At 43.5% G+C, this 18740-nt stretch overlaps 1 protein-coding gene across 1 annotated transcript in view; it reads left to right on the top strand.

The window, feature by feature from the left end:
* SMG5 (SMG5 nonsense mediated mRNA decay factor) overlaps positions 1-18740 on the top strand; it is a 290371-nt gene that overhangs the window by 35720 nt on the left and 235911 nt on the right. The window lies entirely within an intron of this gene.

The raw sequence follows: 18740 nt of genomic DNA, 5'->3' as shown, positions 1-18740 counted from the left end.
TAAATATGAACAGCGCAATCTAAATAATAGCACGGGTCATTGTGAACTTTACCTAATAGCTGCATAGTGCTGCTATGTGTGATTTGTAGAGTTACTTTAAGACACAAAAGTGTGCCAGCAGCTTAATGCACCATTTGTCCAATTCTGAGATTAGATGGAGTTTTTGAAGCATGAGATGAAAGTTCATGGATGCGATTAATGGCGCCACACAGGCAAAACGTATTGCTTCTTTATAGCGAGATGGTGAACGGGCATTTGGATGTACAGCACAGGTCATGCGGCTACTTAGATAAATACAGTGCGGGATAAACCACGCGACTTGAGGTTTAATATGGCAGTTGATAAAATCCCCATACTCCACTTGTAACGACAACCTGAATGAATCGCCATGAACCAGAAACCAGTAACGTGATAAACGAGGCCATGATTTCACGCATGACATCGACAGTATAGCACTTTAGGGTACCTTTCAGGACCGCCTTTGTACTCGTTTTGAAGGCACCATAAAATGTGTTGTACCTTCATTGTGAAAACCTTTACATCACCAAGACAATGTTCATGTTTATCCTGCGTGCTGGCAGCTTTCCGTTATGCCTTATTCACTGTATGAAGCGTTATGCACTCAACGTTGTTCTCTTCGTTGTTGATGGTGTGTGTGTGTGTGTGTGTGTGTGTGTGTGTGTGTGTGTGTGTGTGTGTGTGTGTGTGTGTGTGTGTGTGTGTGTGTGTGTGTGTGTGTGTGTGTGTGTGTGTGTGTGTGTGTGTGTGTGTGTGTGTGTGTGTGTGTGTGTGTCACACACACAACGTTTTATTTTTGAAGACACACACATGCATATGTGTGTACGAGTATACGCACCATCCGCATGCTTGTTGTTGAGCTCCTTTGAACAGGTCAATTTACTTTGGGTTTGTCTGGATCTCATAGGATGGGTGGACCTATAAACAAAGTGGAAACTCTCCTTTGCAGCTTTGACCGACTCGTTTATTTAATTTTATGCTAGCCAAGCAACGTGACGCTATGGCTCTAGCATCCAGGCTTGTTTTAAGGTCAAATTTATTTAGCACCTCTAACACCACCCCACCTTCCTTTCTTTTCAAATTCTGGATTTGCCCTGGATGGACAAGGACCCCATAGTCATTAGGTTTCAGGAAAGCACCCTCGGTATTTGTCCTTGGAAGCATTTCCTGGCTTAGCTCCATATTGTGTTCTATAGTGAATGGGTGTGGATGGTGTTACGTGTCAAAACATTTTGAAAGCCTCGTTGATTTGCATGTACAGTGGCCTGCAAAAGTATTCTCCCCCTACAAATAATTCATATTCATATTCTTTATTGTGGTCCATGTAAAAACATGGAAATTTTCTTTCCACTGGCAATTAAAAGACAAGAAATTCTAAGGAATTCAAAGACAAAGAGAGATTAATTCAATACATTTCAAAGAAAGGGGTGGGGTTGCATCCCATCCTTCGCACACTCGTGTTAAACATGTGAATTGAATTTGGTACAAAAGATAGTCGAATGCGACAACGAGAGGTAAGTGGAACACAAAGGTGAATGTCTGAATGATTAAAACAAAAACAACGGTGAAGTGGGTGTGATGGGTCTTTCATTATTCTGTGGACCTTCAACATTGCGACCTTCTCGTACAAGGTACAAATTGACGGAAGAACTGTTCTTATCACACGCTGGGCAATATTCATGGGTCTTTCCAGTTTCTTTACCTTTTCTTTTCACAAATTACCAAATAATTTTTTTTAATTGAAACAAAGAATACTTTGTACCAGGGACTGAATGAATGAATGAATGATCGTTTTAATGCCATTTTCCCCGCTAGAGCGGGGGTTAGCCTTGCGGGCCCCATGACAATCATGGTTCCCTGTTTGAGGCAATGTTTTTATGGCCGGATGCCCTTCCTGACGCCAACCCTTGGTCACGCTCTTACGATGCGCAGGGATACGGTGTACCTATTCTAAATCGGGGTACACACCATGATCATTCATCCCAGCAAGCTGGTACTCAATTTGCCGAACTCGGAAGGATGACAGGCTGAGTCAACCCCCCTGGCGTTAATTCAGCGATCGACCGGGATTCGAACCCAGGATCCTAGGATCCCAAGCCGGCACCCTAACCGCTAAGCCAACACCAGGCTTAGCACCAGTACCAGGGACTGATAAAAAAAAAAGAATCAAAATGCTATTATCAACCTGAAACTCTTTCAGTTTCCTTAAAAATTACAATCTTTGGTGTGCTTTACCGGCCAACATTTGGGAATTCGGGCAACACTTAGGAATTCCTGCTCCACTTCAATTTGTTATCAATCATTGTCCCCAAATACTTGTGCTCAGGAACTTGTTCTATGCTATGGTCGTGAATGATCAGAGGGTCATGATAACCTGCCCAGCGTCGAAAATCAAAAATCATTTCCTTTGTCTTGTTGACATTAAGAACTAAATAATTACATCACACCAGTCTGCAAAATTCTGAACTTCATTCACATATTCATCGTTATCATTGAGTAGGAACCCACTAATTACTGTATCATCAGCATATTTGATGATACTATAATTAGGACTTGAATTGCACCAGTCACCTGTATACCTGTACACCTGCATACAAGGAAAATAAAATAGGACAGACAACACAACCTTGTGGTGCCCCAAGGCTCAAAACTCTGACATGTGATACCATGTTATTATACTTCACCTGTTGTGGTCTATCTGTAAGAAAGTTGTGAATTCATCTTGAAAGCCCAGGTGTAACATAGAATTTCAGTAAATTTATCAATGAATGTGTGTGGTACGATGGTATTGAAAGCAATCAAGAAATCAACTGGAACGCCACTCAGTAGAGCGCATACTCCCGCCATGGGTCAAGTTGGAATAGTACGATTTCACAAAAGTTTGAGGGAGTAGTTCAGTGACAACACAAGACAGACACTGCACAGATATATATTTAGAATATATAGAATATAATGTTAAAAAAAAAACAAGGCAATTTCACTTACATTTTCGGATTCAGCGTTCAATTCTATATAAGTGAGTGTATTTTGAGGCATGTGACACCAAATAAAATTGTAAGCCAGGAAAAACGTTCGTGTCATTCCTTAGGGATACAACATGTAAAAGTGGCCCAAACGTCAAAACAAAACTCGCTCATTTTAGGTCGCACAAGCTAATGCGACCACTCATTCTTCTGGGAAGATTCCCGTGCACATGCTTGTCCCACTTATAAGTCACCTAAGTCTTTATAAGTTCATCAAATACTGGCACCACGATTGACATTCACTGAGGTAAATGTTGATATCTCTTCTGAGGTAAAAAAAACAAACAACCAAAAAAACAGTTTTAAAGCATTATACGTATCAAACGATACATTTTATGAAACGGGGAAACCGAATACACACTGGTGGTTTTAAAATGACAGAATATGTCTTTATTAGAAAGAAAAAAAAAAAAAGAACCTTGAAGACGACGCTGATAACAAAATACACCGCTCTAACGCATAACCACGAGTTTAAACTACATTTACAACAAATATGAAAACTATTTTCATATCACAATGTTAAATATAGAATATATAGAACATAATGTTAAAAAAAAATGAGCCCTATCTTCCAATGGTAAACAATCCGTCAAAAAATCCCTGGATCCGCAATAATATCCTGAGCTTCACCAACAACTAATCAATTCTTCCTTATCCCAAGGGCAATCATCCCAACAACTTTCATCCAAATCCGTTCAGAACTTTTCCAGATATCTTGTTCACAAACACACGAACACACATGCACACACACCCACACACGGACACGATCGAATGCATTACTCCCTGGCGGGAGTAACAAAAAAAAAAAAAAAATCTTAGTAAATAATAGTAATAAAGAGTAATAAATAATAATCTTACAAAGGCCTTAGGAGTATCCAACAAGCATGGATGGCATCCCCATCACCTCAATTTCTCTGATATGCTAATGGAGATGATCAAACAAACTGACTTGAGTGCACAAAAATTTCAGCAATATCCTTTCAAAACAGCCTGGTGCCTGGTGTTGGCTTAGCGGTTAGGGTGCCGGCTTGGGATCCTAGGATCCTGGAGTTCGAATCCCGGTCGATCGCTGAATTAACACCAGGGGGGTTGACTCAGCCTGTCATCCTTCCGAGGTCGGCAAATTGAGTACCAGCTTGGTGGGATGAATGATCACGGTGTGTACCCCGATTTAGAATAGGTACACCATATCCCTGCGCATCGTAAGAGCGTGACCAAGGGTTGGCGTCAGGAAGGGCATCCGGCCATAAAAACATTGCCTCAAACAGGGAACCATGATTGTCATGGGGCCCGCAAGCCTAACCCCCGCTCCAGCGGGGAAAATGGCCTTAAAACGATCATTCATTCATTCATTCATTCATTCATTCATCCTTTCAAAACACTTCATAACATTGGAGGTCATTAGAGGTCAAGGCTACCCGGGCGGTAATTATTGAACTCGTCACCGGGTTTTTTACCCTTTGGTACTGGAATGAAAATTGAAGATTTTTAATTTTGGGGAATAACACCATTGTCTAAGATTTATCGATAGATCGGTGTGAACACTGGAGCAAGTTTTTGACTACACAGTTTCAGAACCGTATTGGAAATACCATTTGGGCCAGTGGCCTTGTTCACTTTAGTCTTTACAAATTCATCACAAACCTCCTTCACATTCACTGCCAGACTCTTGTCCGAGTACCAAATTTTATCCTTTAACATTTCCACAACAGAATCATTCTCAACTTTCAAATCATGAACATCAAATGTGCAATAAAAATCATTAACATTATCAACAAAGACTTTAGTACAGTCTGCTAGCCTCATCAATGTGTTTTTATATCCAATCATAGTTTGCATTTTCTGCCAAGCAGCTCGATAATTATTTCCTTTAAAATTCCGTTGCAGCTTTAGTTTATGATCTGCCTTAGCCTTTGTAACTTGTCCATCTTTTTTTCTTCTTTTTTTTGTATACAAGATCGAGGCTCGTGAAAGAGCTAAGATCAATCACAATAAAGGACAAACGCACACACAGCATACAATAAACGGAGCGGGAGACAAGATGGGGAGAGAGAGGGAAGCACACAAGTACAACATTTGAGAGCAGGGACATCGGGAGATCTGTGGGAGGGAGAGGGCTTGGGGAGAGGAGGCATGGGAAGGCGGGGGAGGGGGGGTGGGAAAGGTATGGACACTTAGAACTTCCAGGAAAGAAAGAAGTCGGGATTTCCAAAAAAAGTGGATCTGGGGTGAATTAACGGGGGTAGAAGAGATCAAGGTTTTAGATGGGGGAAGACGAGATGGTGGTGAACAGCTGTTTTTAAGACCTGCAGGGAGGAGTGGGATTGAAGAGAGTGAGGGAGTTTGCTCCAGAGGCGGGAGTAAAGAGGAATAAAGGAGTGAAGCTGAGCAGAGAGTCTTGATTTTGGCAATTTCACCAGAAGAGGGTTACTGGCTGATCTTGTGCGACTTGTAGGAATATTTGGGGGACAGAGCACAGAGAGAGCTGGGGGAGCTAGGCCAGATAGGAGTCGGTAGAAGACAGAAATACCACCTACCTGCCTGCGGTGAGTGAGTGAAAGGCCCTCGGAGTTAGCTTCATCGCGGGAGATTCCAATGATTCTGAAAGCTTTCGTTTCAACAGCGTGAAGACGAGCTAGATGTGAGGCAGGAGCACCAGCCCAGAGGTGAGAACAGTATTCCATTGAGCTGCGGATGAAAGCCTTGTATGGGGTGAGGAGCTCAGTTGTGCCAAGGAAGGACTTCACACGACGGAGAATGCCCAGTCGGTGACTGGCTTTGGAGGCCAGATTGGAAATGTTTTCCCAGGAAAGATCATGGCAGATAGCGAGACCCAAAAGCTTGAGTGACACAACTTCTTGGAGAGGAATGTTCAAAAACTAGATGCGAGGGTTGTCCAGTCGGTCTTTTCGGAGAGACATAGTAAGAGTGTGAGATTTGTCAGGATTGAAAGACATGTCAGGATCCACTTTTTTGACCAGTCTGTGATTTTGTCCAGGTCTGCAGAGAGTGAGCAGGCTGCATACTGCCGATCTGAGGGATGAGGAATGGAGCAGCAGAGAGTGGAGTCATCAGCAAAGAGATAGAGAGGATTTTCAAGAGATTTAGAGAGATCATTGATGAAGACGAGAAAAAGCACAGGGCTCTGAACACTGTTTTGGGGAATTCCAACCTGAACAGGAAGGAGAGAGGAGAGAAACCCATTCAGGGTCACACGTTGACTACGATTAGAGAGGAAGTCCGCAAGCCATGCGTGGAGATTTCCATGGATACCATAAGAGGAGAGTTTGGTGAGCAGAGCGGGGTGCCAGACCGTATCGAAGGCACGTGACATGTCAAGGGAGACAGCTCTAATTTCCTGTTTGGCATTGAGGACCTCCATCCATTGTTGAGACAGCAGAAGCAGCATGTCCAGAGTAGAGTAACTTGGTCTGAAACCAAATTGAAGATCAGAGATCAAGCCATTGGAGAAGAGGAAAGATTTGATATCCAAAGCAATGATGGATTCCATGACTTTGCTGATAATTGGAGAAGGCTGATTGGTCTGTAGTTACAAGGATCTGTTTTTTGCACATTTTTGTGTAAAGCGGTGATGTTGGCTGATTTCCAAGCAGATGGCAGATGACCTTGAGCAAAATAGAGGGTGAAGAGAACAGAGAGAGGGAGTGAAAGAGCGGCAGAGCAGGATTTTAGGACCTGTGGGCTGATGCCGTCTGGTCCAGTTGCAGAATCAGAGTCGAGGATTGACAGAAACTTCTCCACCTTGTCAGGAGAAATGGACAAGAGTCCAGGAGCAGCTGGGTACTAGTGGGTACCGTGGTTACAGAGAGGGATGGGTTTGGGACACAAGATTTTGCGGCAAACACAGAGTTGAGGCATTCAGCTTTTTCACGTGCAGAGTCAGCTGTGCAGCCGTTAAAGCTTAAAGGTAAGGGAGGGGATGGAAGGGAAACAAACACCAGGAACAGCTTTGACCAGACACCACCAGGATTTGGAAGAGGGGGACAGGTTTGAGAAGTCAGTCTTGAGAGTGGAGAGATATTGTTCCTGGCTCTCCTGAGGGTGGACACACACTTGTTTCGGGGTTTGTGAAAGGAAATGAGATTTCCTTCCGTTGAATTTGCCTTCCAGGAGGCAAATCAAATCTATTCCTTTCTGAATAACCTTCACTTGCAATATATCACCATCGAAAAAGGCTTCCCTCTTTTGCTTAAGTAAGACCTTCAGCTCCTTGGTGATCCACTGCTTATTATTTGGGTATGATTTAACAACATTGCAAGGGATGATGGAATCGACACAGAACTTGCTGTACTCAGAAATAAGTCACCGCCTTGTCCAGATTCAGATGAGGCCACGAGCAAACTCCAATCTGTACAACGGAGGCATACCCGCAGCTCCTCGGTGGTATCCGTGTTCCTTCGTAACCGCTTTGCTCCTCTCTGTTTCTGCTTGTCACAACAACAACAGGCATTTTAAGGCCATTTTCCCTGCCAGAGCGGGGGTTAGCCTTGCGGGCCCCATGACAAACTTCTCCATTTAACCCTATTTTCTACATCTCCCCTTGTTAACCCCCTTGCCCGCATTTCTTCTTTCACCACCTTTAGCCAAGTCTTTCTCAGTCTTCCCCATCCTCTACTTCCTTCCACATTCATTTCCATCACTCATTTCCATCACTCTTCTCAACCAGTCGCTTTCATCCTTCCTCAACACATGACCAAACCGTCTCAACCTGTTTCTCTTCACAGCATCCATCACAGGCTCTATTCCCATCATCTTTCGCAATTCATCTTTTTTTTTTCTTCTTTTTTTTTTGTATACTGAATCGAGGCTCATGAAAGAGCTAAATGACCTCCTCTCTCTCAACGATACTCCGCACATCCACCAAACCATTCGCATTTCCATACTTTCCAGCCTTCGTTGCTGCTCTATGTTCATCACCCATGTCTCACTCCCATAAATCATAACACTTCTCACGCATGCACCATACTCCTTTCCCTTTTTTTGTTTTTTTTGTTTTTTTGTATACAAGATCGAGGCTCGTGAAAGAGCGAACATTAATCACACAGAAAGACAAACCGACACATAAAACATAACATCGGGAGCGGTAGACAAGATGGGGAGAGAGGAGGAAGGACACAAACACAACATTATTTTGAGAGCAGGGACCGAGAGACATGGAGACATCGACAGATCTGTGAGAGGGAGAGGGCATTGGGGGGGGGGAGGGGCATGGGAAGGGGGGGGGTGGGAGAGGTATAAAACATATGGACACTGCCAGGACTTCCAGGAAAGAAGTTGGAATTTCAAACGAGGTGGATCTGGGGTGAATTAGCGGGGGTAGAAAAGATCAAGATTTTGGATGGGGGAAGATAAGAGATGGTGGTGAACAGCTGTTTTAAAGACCTGGAGGGACGAGTGGGATTGAAGGGAGTGAGGGAGTTTGTTCCAGAGGCGGGAGAAAAGAGGAATGAAAGAGTGAAGGTGAGCAGAGAGCCGAGATTTCGGCAGTTTAACCATCAGAGTGTTGCTGGCAGATCTTGTGCGACCTGTAGGAATATTTGGGGGACAGAGCCTTCAGCTTCAACGACACTCCCCTCCTCGTCAACACGCCACTCAGTTCCCGAAACATCTTCCATGCACATCTCATCCACGGTAAACCCTCTTTTATGTTCCGAGCCAGCACCTCCATCACAGCTACAAATAGTAGTGGACTTAGTACCGACCCCTGATGCACTCCCATTTGCACCTCAAACCCACCACTGTTCCTGTCCTGCGTCCTTACAGCTGTGCGCGCTCTCTCGTACATTGCCATCACTACTCTGATCAACCATTCCTACACTCCTAACTTCCTCAATGCCCATGTCACTACTTTGCGTGGAACCCTATTGAATGCTTTCTCCAGATCAACTAACTCAAGAAACAACTTCTTCCTCTTCTCCATGTACTTCTCCTGCAACTGCCTTACAATAAAAAGCACGTCTGTCGTTCCTCTTCCTGGCATAAATCCAAACTGCATTTCGTCGATCTTCACTTTCTTCCTTATCCTCCTCTCCAATACCCTTTCCAATACCTTCATTCAATGCTCTTATAACTTTAGCGCTCGATACGAGCCACAGTCCAGAGGGTCACCTTTCCCCTTGTATAGAGGGACGAGGGTACTCAGTTCCCAAACCACTGGAATGCGGCCTTCTTTCACCACCAGATTACAGATCTCTGTAATTCTCTTCACACCCCAACTTCCCGCTGCCTTCAACATATCTCCCACAACTCCCGTCGGCCCTCCAGCTTTTCTACTCTTCATTGCCTTTATCGCTTCCTCAACTTCCTTCTCAGTTATCTTCTCTGCCGGTCCTAAAACTGGGTTGCTCTCTATGTTGCCGTCCCATTCATTCTCTGCATTCAACAGCATTTCCATATATCTTTTCCATCTTCCTTTAATTCCATCTGGGTCCACAACGATTTGTCCCACTTCATCCTTCAAGCAACTCACCCCCATCACATCGCACCTCTCTTTCGCTCTCTGCTTTGCAATCCTGAATACCGCTCTCTGACCCTCTTCCAAATCCAAGCGTTCTTCGAGCATTTTCCTATTTGCCTCCTGCGCGTTTGCTACCTCTTTGTTTGCAGCCTTCTAGGCTGCCTTATAACTTTCATGCTCTGCCTCTTCTTCTGCCGTACCATTCGTCTTCTGTCACTCCTTGAACTTCTTCCTCTTCTTGTCAATCCTCTTTCCAACTTCATCATCCTACCACCATGTTTCCAAATGCCTCGGTGGTCCTTTTGTCCATCCACATACCTCACCAACGGCTCCCAACAGACTATCTTTCATTGACATCCAACCACTTTTAAGCTCAACCACATCATCCTCTACCCCATACTCAGCCTCTCTTGTAATGCCTCCCTCACTGTCACCTCTTTCAACCTCCACACCTTCATTCTCGGTTGATATTTCACCCACTGAGCTCTCCTCGCACCATTCACCCTGCTGTCGCAGCCAACCAAGTGGTGCTGTGAAACAGCCTCCTCCCCTGGGATCACCTTTGTGTCCCGGAGGTGCCCCCTATCTCGCCTACGCACCATCAGGTAGTCAACGGTTGTCGTCGACCCACCTGACGTGTATGTAACAAGCTTATTATCCGCTTTCTGGAACTGAGTATTACAAATCAACAAACCAGCTCCATCAGCAAACTCCAAAATCCTTCACCTTCTCCATTCATCACACCATATACATAACCCACATGAACCTCCTCAAAACCTCAAAACCATAGAATATATAGAAGATTAAAAACACCTCACAGCCACAAAACACGAAATTAAAAACACTTCACAGCCACGAAACACGAAATTAAAAACACCTCACAGCCACAAAACATGAAATTAAAAACACCTCACAGCCACAAAACACAAAATTAAAAACACCTCACAGCCACAAAACACAAAATTAAAAACACCTCACAGCCACAAAACACGAAATTAAAAACACTTCACAGCCACGAAACACGAAATTAAAAACACCTCACAGCCACAAAACACGAAATTAAAAACACTTCACAGCCACGAAACACGAAATTAAAAACACTTCACAGCCACGAAACACGAAATTAAAAACACCTCACAGCCACAAAACATGAAATTAAAAACACCTCACAGCCACAAAACACGAAATTAAAAACACCTCACAGCCACGAAACACGAAATTAAAAACACTTCACAGCCACGAAACACGAAATTAAAAACACTTCACAGCCACGAAATTAAAAACACCTCACAGCCACGAAACACGAAATTAAAAACACCTCACAGCCACGAAACACGAAATTAAAAACACTTCACAGCCACGAAATTAAAAACACGTCACAGCCACGAAACACGAAATTAAAAACACCTCACAGCCACGAAATTAAAAACACCTCACAGCCACGAAACACGAAATTAAAAACACTTCACAGCCACGAAATTAAAAACACCTCACAGCCACGAAACACGAAATTAAAAACACTTCACAGCCACGAAACACGAAATTAAAAACACTTCACAGCCACGAAATTAAAAACACGTCACAGCCACGAAACACGAAATTAAAAACACCTCACAGCCACAAAACACGAAATTAAAAACACTTCACAGCCACGAAACATGAAATTAAAAACACCTCACAGCCACGAAACACGAAATTAAAAACACTTCACAGCCACAAAATTAAAAACACCTCACAGCCACGAAATTAAAAACACTTCACAGCCATGAAATTAAAAACACCTCACAGCCACGAAATTAAAAACACTTCACAGCCACGAAATTAAAAACACCTCACAGCCACGAAATTAAAAACACTTCACAGCCACGAAATTAAAAACACTTCACAGCCACGAAATTAAAAACACTTCACAGCCACGAAATTAAAAACACCTCACAGCCACGAAATTAAAAACACTTCACAGCCACAAAATTAAAAACACCTCACAGCCACGAAATTAAAAACACTTCACAGCCACGAAATTAAAAACACTTCACAGCCACGAAATTAAAAACACTTCACAGCCACGAAATTAAAAACACTTCACAGCCACGAAATTAAAAACACCTCACAGCCACGAAATTAAAAACACTTCACAGCCACGAAATTAAAAACACCTCACAGCCACGAAACACGAAATTAAAAACACCTCACAGCCACGAAACACGAAATTAAAAACACTTCACAGCCACGAAACACTAAATTAAAAACACCTCACAGCCACAAAACACGAAATTAAAAACACTTCACAGCCACGAAATTAAAAACACCTCACAGCCACGAAACACGAAATTAAAAACACCTCACAGCCACAAAACACGAAATTAAAAACACTTCACAGCCACGAAACACGAAATTAAAAACACCTCACAGCCACGAAACACGAAATTAAAAACACTTCACAGCCACGAAATTAAAAACACCTCACAGCCACGAAATTAAAAACACTTCACAGGCACGAAATTAAAAACACCTCACAGCCACGAAATTAAAAACACTTCACAGCCACGAAATTAAAAACACCTCACAGCCACGAAATTAAAAACACTTCACAGCCACGAAATTAAAAACACTTCACAGCTACGAAATTAAAAACACTTCACAGCCACGAAATTAAAAACACCTCACAGCCACGAAATTAAAAACACTTCACAGCCACGAAATTAAAAACACCTCACAGCCACGAAATTAAAAACACTTCACAGCCACGAAATTAAAAACACCTCACAGCCACGAAATTAAAAACACTTCACAGCCACGAAATTAAAAACACTTCACAGCCACGAAATTAAAAACACCTCAGCCACGAAATTAAAAACACTTCACAGCCACGAAATTAAAAACACCTCACAGCCACGAAATTAAAAACACTTCACAGCCACGAAATTAAAAACACCTCACAGCCACGAAACACGAAATTAAAAACACCTCATAGCCACAAAACACGAAATTAAAAACACTTCACAGCCACGAAACACGAAATTAAAAACACCTCACAGCCACGAAACACGAAATTAAAATATATATATATCTGTACCGTGTCTGTCTTGTGTTGTCTTGTCTTGTGTTGTCACTCAACTACTCCCTCAAACTTTTGTGAAATCGTGCTGTTCCAACTTGACCCACGGCAGGAGTATGCGCTCTACTGAGTGGCGTTCTAGTTGTCCCTACATTCCATGTCCCAAACGTCAGAAACAGATCTCCACGTGGAGCATCAGACGTTTCATCGTCATAAATGGAGTGATTTCCACCCTTGCTTCGATCGGGTTCCCCACCTTGAGTTTTGACGAGAGGGGGGTGAGGACCCCCCACGGGGTACTTCCCGCTGTACCCTGCCCATATGTAATTGTAATTGTCATGGTTCCCTTTTTGAGGCAATGTTTTTATGGCCGGATGCCCTTCCTGACGCCAAACCCTTTTAGTCGCCTCTTCCGACACGCAGCGATACGGTGTACCTATTCTAAACCGGGGTACACACCGGGGTTCTGCTTTTAACATGGGAGCAAAATAATATTATTTCCCTGCGCTCGCGAAGCGAAATGTGGGGTTAAGCATTCAAATGCGTTTGTGTGTGCCGTGTCTGCATTTTCTTGGCAACCGTTGGTCCGATTGATATGAAATTTGTACCATAGGAGGGACTCCTCCTGCAGAATATTTTCATGATTATTATGACCATCGGTCATGTGTTACATACCACATCTTGGAAAAACTTCACACCTCTATATCTCTGAAACCACTCCATGGAAAAAATTGAGACCTGGCTCATTGTCTACTCCTCCCCATGGGGAATAAGATATGTTAATGCTGATGTCATCGGTACCTTCGTTATGACGTCATAATTCGACAAGTACAACACTTATCCATCCGATCATTATTAAAAAAAATTCAGCAACTGTTGGTCTGATGGACATAAAATTTTCACCATAGGAGCGCCTCCTCCTTTGGAATATTTTATTGATAATCATGACATCATAGATCATGTGGTACAGGCGCCATCTTGGAAAAACCAAAAAATGTTGCACCTCTATATCTCCAAAACCGCTGCATGGAAAAAATTGAAACGTGGCTCATTGTAAATAGGTGTTGTTAACGATAACGTCATTGGTGCCATAATTATGACGTCATAATTCGACAGGGACAACGCTTAGTCTGATCCGATTGAAATGTATTGAGCTTGATCTATGCAACAATTATATTAGAGAATATAAACTTATGATGTCATCGCTCACGTGGTCTGGCAGCCATATTGGATCAAAGAAAAAAATAAGTTCAAAAACAGAAGAGTTGGCTCGCAACAAGTTGACTGCGCAGGGAAAGTATTCTATGAATACCATCTAGTTGTGGTCAGAGTTTCCCAGCTGAGGCCAAGTGTTCGATCAATATGTCTGAGGAATGTTGGAATATCATAAATCCAGCACTGCATCATTCCGTGTGTGTTGTTGTACATGTTGATCAAATGTTGGTACACTACTCACAATAAGTTAGGGATATTGTGGGAGTGAGTTTATTTTTTTTATAGGGGTTAGGGTTGGGGTATTAAAATCAAGAATGCTGTGTTTTTTCACACATTAATAACCATAGAATTAGGACCAACAACTTTTTTCAACATAATTAATACACAAAATCAACCACACCGAAGAACCTGCCAATATCCCTAACTTATTGTGAGTAGTGTAACACGGTGTTCAATCTGCACTGATTAAAATCTCCCAAGATAATTTTGGCTGAATCAGGTGATAAGGCCTCGAGATCGTGCACCCTAGAAGCGATGTGTTCACTTGATGTTGTTGATGCATTGGCCTGTGGTGGAATGTAGACGACCATTACAAAGATCTGTTTTAGTTATCTTGGTGAATAAAAAGATCGAAGCCCAACAACAAGCAGTTCGTAATCCAGGGTACATGTGTTGACCAGTTATTACACCATCGTGAATTGATGTACATACACACACCGCCTCCACGAGATTTCCCAGAAGCCTCTGTGCGATCTCCTCTCACAATCTGATGATTCTCCAGATCCATTGCACGATCTGGTATTCCGTGAAACAAAGGAGACTTGTGTAAAACCGAACATGTGCACGTAGTTCGTCAATTTTGTTATGCAATGAACGGACGTTACCCAAAACGATGGTCACTAATGGTGGTTTGAATAGCCGCTTCCTCCCATTATGTCGAAGAATACCTTTCTTACCCCTTTTCCTCGGTCAATCTCTCGTGGGAAGTTGTCGTACCCATCCGGTTTGGCACATGTCTGGGGCTGAAAACTCATTAATTCCGAGTGTGCATACGTTATGCTGAAGGTGAAAGCCTGGTCGGAGCTGTAAGTTATTGAGTCGGCTGAAAGCAAAAGTCGTGTCAGGATTGAAAGGAGGAGTAATAGTAATACATTCAGTGACATCTTTGAAAATGAATTAAAATAACACCAAAAAGATACCAAACACGAATCAGGAAGTATGAAAAGAGATCCCTTAAACAGGACACGGAATGCCAGGGGTGGTCACCACAGTGCAGCACCTAAGACAATTATGCCACATTCAGATGAATTACAAGTTATGTCGAAATTTTCCAAATTAACTTTTTGTTATTCAGAACTGAATAGATCAAACTAAACACTGTTATAGTTGATGGAAGTTACATGTCAGAAATACCTGCTAAAAACATGTACAAATCAAAATTCAATGGTTACAAAAGTATTCAGCCCCTTCGGTCAGTACTTGGTGGAAGCATCTTTTGCAACAATGACTGCTACGAGTTGTTTATGTTAGGTCTCTACCAGGTTTTTGGGAAGGTCTCGAACAGCTTTGCAAAGTTAGATGGTGAAATGTTTGCCCATTCTTCATGTGAAAATTGCTCTGGTTCTGCCAAGTTTGATGGGGATCGTTGATGGCCTGCAATCTTCATGTTTCGTTATAAATATTCAATTGGGTTCAAGTCAGGACTTTGACTGGACCACTCAAGACCATGTATTTTCTTCTTATTCAGCCACTCTGGTGTGGCTTTTGCTTTCTGCTTCGGATCCTTGTCCTGATGGAATGTGAATCTCTGAAACCACTTTCAGATTCATGGTGGACTGAAGCAGGTTTTCATCAAGGATTTTCCTGTACTTTGCATCATCCATTGTCGCTTCTATCCTGACAAGCTTGCCAGTACCTACTGCTGAAAAGCAGCCCCATAGCATGATGCTGCCACGACCATGCTTGACAGAAGGGATGGTGTTGATTGGGTGATGTGCAGTGTTAGGATCGCACCAGATGTAATGTTTTGGATTCAGACCAAAAAGTTCAATTTATGTCTCGTCTGACAACAAAACGTTTCCCCACATGCCTGCAGAATCATTAAGATGCTTTGTTTTTTGCAAACTCCATACGATATTTTACATGAGTCTTTTTCAGTAATGGCTTCCTTCTTGCCACCTGTCTATAGAGGCCAGCTTTGTGAAGAGAATGGATATTGTTGATTGATGAACACTGACGAACATGGTTTTGACGGAGTTCATGGGGGTTACGGATATGGTGTGAGAAATGGAGAAGGTGAAAGGATTTTGGAGTTTGCTGATGGAGCTGATTTGTTGATTTGTAATACTCAGTTCCAGAAAGAGGATAATAAGCTTGTTACATACACGTCAGGTGGGTCGACGACAACCGTTGACTACCTGATGGTGCGTAGGCGAGATAGGGGGCACCTCCGGGACACAAAGGTGATCCCGGGGGAGGAGGCTGTTTCACAGCACCACTTGGTTGTCTGCGACCTAAGGGTGAAAGGTGCGAGGAGAGCTCGGCGGGTGAAGTACCAACCGAGAATGAAGGTGTGGAGGTTGAAAGAGGTGACAGTAAGGGAGGCATTAAAAGAGAGGCTGAGTAGGGTCGAGGATGATGTGGTTGAGCTTGAAAGTGGTTGGATGTCAATGAAACCTAGTCTGTTGGGAGCCGTTGGTGAGGTATGTGGATGGACAAAAGGACCACCGAGGCACTCGGAAACATGGTGGTGGGATGATGAAGTTGGAAAGAGGATTGACGAGAAGAGGAAGAAGTTCAAGGAGTGGCAGAAGGCGAAGGGTACGGGAGCAGAAACAGCAGAGCATGAAAGTTATAAGGCAGCCAAGAAGGCTGCAAATAAAGAGGTAGCAAAGGCGCAGGAGGCATGTAGGAAAATGTTCGGAGAACGCTTGGATTCGGAAGAGGGTCAGAAAGCAGTATTCAGGATTGCAAAGCAGATAGCAAAAGAGAGGTGTGATGTGATGGGGGTGAGTTGCTTGAAGGATGAAGTGGGACAAATCGTTGTCGACCCAGATGGAATTAAAGGAAGATGGAAAAGATATATGGAAATGCTGTTGAATACAGAGAATGAATGGGATGGCAACATAGAGAGTAACCCAGTTTTAGGACCGGCAGAGAAGATAACTGAGAAGGAAGTTGAGGAAGCGATAAAAGCAATGAAGGGTAGAAAAGCGGGAGGGCCGACGGGAGTTGTGGGAGATATGTTGAAGGCAGCAGGAAGTTGGGGTGTGAAGAGAATGACAGAGATCTGTAATCTGGTGGTGAAAGAAGGCTGCATTCCAGTGGATTGGGAACTGAGTACCCTCGTCCCTCTATACAAGGGGAAAGGTGACCCTCTGGAGTGTGGCTCGTACCGAGCGATAAAGTTATTGGAGCATGGAATGAAGGTATTGGAAAGGGTGTTGGAGAGGAGGATAAGGAAGAAAGTGAAGATCCACGAAATGCAGTTTGGATTCATGCCAGGAAGAGGAACGACAGACGCGCTTTTCATTGTGAGGCAGTTGCAGGAGAAGTACATGGAGAAGAGGAAGAAGTTGTTTCTTGGGTTTGTTGATCTGGAGAAAGCATTCGATTGGGTTCCACGCAAAGTATTGACATGGGCATTGAGGAAGTTAGGAGTGGAGGAATGGTTGATCAGAGTAGTGATGGCAATGTACAAAAGAGCGCGCACAGCTGTAAGGACGAAGGACGGGAACAGTGGTGAGTTTGAGGTGAAGGTGGGAGTGCATCAGGGGTCAGTACTAAGTCCACTACTATTTGTAGCTGTGATGGAGGTGCTGGCTCAGAATGTAAAGGAGGGTTTACCGTGGGAGTTGTTGTATGCAGATGATCTGGTGTTGATTGCGGAAAGTATGGATGGACTGAAGGAAAAGATGAACACGTGGAAGGAATGTATGGAGACAAAAGGTCTGAAGGTGAATATCGGAAAGACGAAGGTGATGGCAAGTGGTAAAGCATGTGGTGAGGTGGAAAGAACTGGGAAGTGGCCCTGTGCTGTGTGTAGGAAGGGTGTCGGAGTGAACTCCATTCAGTGTACAATGTGCGCTGAGTGGGTTCATCAAAAATGTAGTGGTCTGAGAGGGTCATTAACCAGTGTGGCAGCTACATTCAAATGTAAGGTGTGCACAGAGGGAGCTGCAGATGGAGGAAATGTTGAGTTGGATCTTGGAGACGGCGTGAAGCTGGAAGGTGTGAAAACATTTTGCTGCCTCGGAGACATGCTGAATGGAGAAGGTGGATCAGACTCGGCAACGGTTGCTCGAGTGAGATGTGCATGGAAGACGTTTCGGGAATTGAGTGGCATGCTGATGATGAGGGGAGTGTCGTTGAAGCTGAAGGTAAAGGTGTATGCTGCATGTGTGAGAAGTGTTATGATTTATGGGAGCGAGACATGGGTAATGAACGTAGAGCAGCAACGAAGGTTGGAAAGGGTGGAAATGCGAATGGTTCGACGGATGTGCGGAGTATCGTTGAGAGAGAGGAAGACAAATGATGAATTGCGAAAGATGATGGGAATAGAGCCTGTGATTGATGCTGTGAAGAGGAACAGGTTGAGATGGTTTGGTCATGTGTTGAGGAAGGATGAAAGTGACTGGTTGAGAAGAGTGATGGAAATTAATGTAGAAGGAAGTGGAAGACGGGGAAGACCGAGAAAGACTTGGCTAAAGATGGTGGAAGAAGAAATGCGGGCAAGGGGGTTAACAAGGAGAGATGCAGAAAATAGGGCAAAATGGAGAAGATTGTCATGGGGACCGCAAGGCTAACCCCCGCTCTCGCAGGGAAAATGGCCTTTAAAATGCATGTTGTTGTTGTTGTTGTTGTTGATGAACACTGACCCCCTAATAAACACTGATGAACACTGAGATACAGATCTTTCAGTCATTGTTGGATTTACAGTGACATCCCG

This window comes from Myxine glutinosa, chromosome 2, assembly GCF_964187855.1.
Source record: "Myxine glutinosa chromosome 2, kmMyxGlut1.1, whole genome shotgun sequence".
Classification (NCBI taxonomy): domain Eukaryota; kingdom Metazoa; phylum Chordata; class Myxini; order Myxiniformes; family Myxinidae; genus Myxine; species Myxine glutinosa.
This window is presented reverse-complemented; position numbering and strand designations above follow the sequence as displayed.